This window comes from Curcuma longa, chromosome 13 (assembly GCF_044706935.1).
Source record: "Curcuma longa cultivar G26 ecotype Majalengka, Jawa Barat chromosome 13, ITB_CL_G26_1.1, whole genome shotgun sequence".
In the NCBI taxonomy this organism is placed as follows: domain Eukaryota; kingdom Viridiplantae; phylum Streptophyta; class Magnoliopsida; order Zingiberales; family Zingiberaceae; genus Curcuma; species Curcuma longa.
In genome coordinates, this window is record NC_133873.1 from 967,377 (window position 1) to 971,395 (window position 4,019).

Genomic DNA, 4,019 nt, shown 5'->3' on the forward strand with positions numbered 1-4,019 from the left:
AAGGAAAATTGCGGGTATTACAGTCCCCATGAAAAGCATGTCACGTGGGCATTGCCGTCAGGAGCCTTGGTGTCTTTGATGCAACAACCACTTAGTCAGTCGGACTACTTTCTCTTTCGACTAGACTTGGGAGGAGGCTTATGATGTGGTGGAGATTGTAGGGGCACGTGACAGGCCAGGGACTTAGTTAATGTAGAGCGAGGTCAGCTCGACTCCAAACCGAGTTTGGATGCAGTCGACCAACTCATGGCTGAACTTGAGTCAAATCAATCGACTCATTGTCAGACTTGGGTAAAGTCAACCAACTCACACTGAGTTGAACCCAACCAACCAAACCTAAGATGAGACTCAGATCAAACCACTCTTGAGTTCGGATGTGACACAACAGTTATAATGACGCCAATTACGGAGAGGTGTGCCCTTTGGTCAAGAGGAAAGAGGTACATCACTTGGGAGTCCTAACCACCCTTCACTCTCCAAATAAGTTAATGCTAACAACATCGAGAGGTACATTGTGACATTGGATATTTACTATTTTCATTTCTATATCATTTTCGCCCACAAACTCTTCTCCAAAATTTGACTTGAGCATCGGTGGAGTTTCAACAAGGTCCATATTAGTCTCCCTTCTTACCCAATAGCTATTAACCTAACAATTGCCGACTAGACAACTATTGACTCAAGAGGAGCCAATCCAACAACTGTTGACCCGAGAGGAGCCTACCCGACAGTTGCCAACTCGAGAGGAGCTGACCTAATGCCCATCTAACCTGTTTATAGAACTTGGCTATGGATAGACTATGGAGTCATCCCATCTCCTGATCTTGGGCGAATCAATCAATATACCTCATCCTTCTATGATGAAGGTATCGTTAACTTATATAGGGAGAAGAGAGTGGTGAAAAATTATACCGTCTGTTCCCAAAGGGCGTACCTCTTTCATCTTCGTCAAAGGGTGCACCTCTTTGCAATTGGCACTATTTATGATTGTCGCATCAAAAAAAATCTCACATATCCAGGCTTGAGAGCCCAACCAATTCAGACACGAGGTGCTCAGGCAATCAATGCTTGGGTTCTCAGGCAATTAGCACTTAGGTACTCAAGTGATCAACACTTAGGTGCTCAAGAGCTTGGGTGCTTGGGCAATCAACGCTTGAGTGTTGGGGAGCTCAACTGCTCGGGCCATCATCGCTTGGGTGGTTAGGAGTTCAAGCGCTCGATCTTGCTTGGGAGGTCAACTCATTCAGATTCAAGTTGCTCCCACTAGAGCACTTAGCCACTTGCGATGCTTAATCGCTCGACCACTCAAACCCTAAAGGTGCTTAACCACTCGAGCACTCGGCCGCTCAGCAATTAGGGTGCTCAAGGTGCTCCACCACTCAGATCTAAAGGTGCTTAGGAGTTCGTAGCTTGAGGTTGGGCTCCGTAGGTGCTTCCTACTAACTTAGCTATGACGGTATCACTAATGGTGACAAATAAAATAAAAGCAACATTTGTTGGTTTAGGAGAATTAAAAGATTGCAATAATTTTAGAATGTCATTTGATGAATTTAACATGGCATAGACTTGAAAAAGGGTGGATTTAGTTTTATTTAGCAAGTGGGTGAGAGTAAGTCAATTTTATTTAGCACCATTTTAACTTTTATCTATTTCAAATTATCAATTAAATAATTATACTTTGATGATATGAGTTTTGGCAGATGTTGAAATTGTCACAAATGGATTTCGTCAATTGTAAAGTTTGCCACAAGTCTGAGCTTGGCCTTAATAGCATTTTTCTTTTTTTTGCTCACAGTCTCTTTTTATTTCTTTTTTTCTATTAATAACCTTTAGTCCTTCCTTTTTTTCTAGGTCCTCTCTCATTTTTATTCTTATTTTCTTAATCTTCATTGATATAGTTGGTATTAAGTCCACACCCTATCAGCAGGATATACCTATGAGATCCAATCTCAATCCAACCAAATTATCATACTGAGTCATCTAAAATAGGCTGACCCAAGCAACTAAGTACTTGAGCTTCCGAACTCAAGCACCCACCGCAAGCATTTGAGTTCACCTCGAGTAGCTCAACTGTCGAACTCCTTCCAAGTGGTTGGAGCACCCTAAATCCCAAGTGTGGTCGAGTGCCACCGAAAGTCCAAATGAGTTGCATTCATGCACCGCACATCAAACTCCTAAGCACTCCAGTAGTTATAAAGTGGTTGAATCTTGGTGAGAATGAAAGAAACACCTTGAGGTGCCCAAGCATCTGAGCAGTCTAAGAACCCTAGTAGCTAAGTGGTCGAGTGCCTGAGCCCTCTGAACATTATTCCTATAGAGTCAATCATGTCAAAACAAGAAAACCTCTTCAACAATCATAAAAGCATCATCAACAACTGTATCACAGAAGAAAGTGTCATTAGTAAATAATCCGAGGATTACTAGTGTTGAATTATTGCTCATGGATCATTCTGATAGATCTTCAAGTGTTTCTATCTTTCTCGACTAAAGTTAGTCAAGGGTAGAGCATTTCTTCTGTTAGGAACAAAGTCATCTCAAAAAATTTCTCTGTCAGTGACAAAATTATCTCCAAATTTTTCACTATTTGAAATAGAATTGTCTCCAAAAAAAATTTTCGTCTTAGACAAAGTTGCCTCAAAAAATTTCTCTATTAAGAACAAAGTCGCCTCCAAATTTTCCTCTATTTCAGATGGAGTCACCTCAAAAAATTTCTCTATTAGAGATTGAATCACCTTAAAATTTTTCTTCGTCTCAAACGAAGTTTCATAAAATATTTTCCCTATGTCAGGGATAAAGTAGCCTCTAATTTTTCCTTTGTTAAGGATAGAGTCATGTTGAAATTTCTCTATCTGGGGCAATGTTACCTCTAAAATTTTTCTCGATCTCAGATGAAGTCGCCTCTAAATTTTCTCAGTCTTGGATAGAATCACTTTTTAAAAAATTTTCTTTGTCAGGGAAAGGGTCACCTCAATTTTTTTCTCTATATGGGACAAAGTCATCTCAGGTTCGATTGTATTTAGATAATTTTAAACATGATCAATATCTTTTCCCTTCCAATGCCTCACCAATTCAACCATATCAATCTAGACTGTTGCATCCTATTATTCTCAACACTCTAATCTAGTCTCACACGACTACGCTCCTCAACTTGACTTGGAGGAGAGACTCATGATATCGTTGGTATTAAGCTCACACCAAGTCAGCATGATGCACTTACATGGACCGATCTCGAGCCAACCAAGTCACCATGTTGAGTCACCTAAGATAGGATGAGCCGAGTAGCCGAATACCTGAGCTGCCGAACTCGAACACCCCCAAGCACTTGAGTTCACCTTGAGTAGCCCGATTGTCGAGTTCCTAAGTGCCCCGAATCTCGAGTGTCAAGCACCCCAAGTTCCAGTGGATTGGATTCCTAAGCGTCGAACTTCAAAGCGCTCCAAGTGGCGAGCACCTTGAGTGGCCGAGGAGCAATCCATGTTCAAATGGGTTGAGCTCCTGAGAAAGGTTGAGTCATCGAGTGGTCGAGCGCCTAACACCCGATCATTGATTGGCTAAGCACACAGTGGGCAAATACCCTAAGCACTCTAAGTTCTAATGAGTTGTGTTCCGGCTAAATATCGTAGATGATCAAGCCACCGATCAACGAATAGGTTGACGTGCATGCTCGTTGGGAGATAGTCATCGAAAAGGATGAAATGACTTAAAAAGCACTCAAGAGAGAGAGTTAGAATAACATTGAGTGTGGATCCCGACAAGCTAGTCCGACTCTCAAGTTAGGATTTTATGGGAGGAAAGAAATTAAAGGCTTGGGGAAATTAGGATTCTGTGTATCCATACCTGTGTCCATGGGTATGGACAACCTTTTATGGATATCGCATACATGTATTCCGATATATGCGCTCTCATTGTCCATGTGTCTTTCGGGATAATTCTTGAGAACGACATTTTTATCGGGTCAATTAGGGTTATATTGGACCAATTCGGACCGTATTTCATATCATAAATAGGAATTTTAGGAT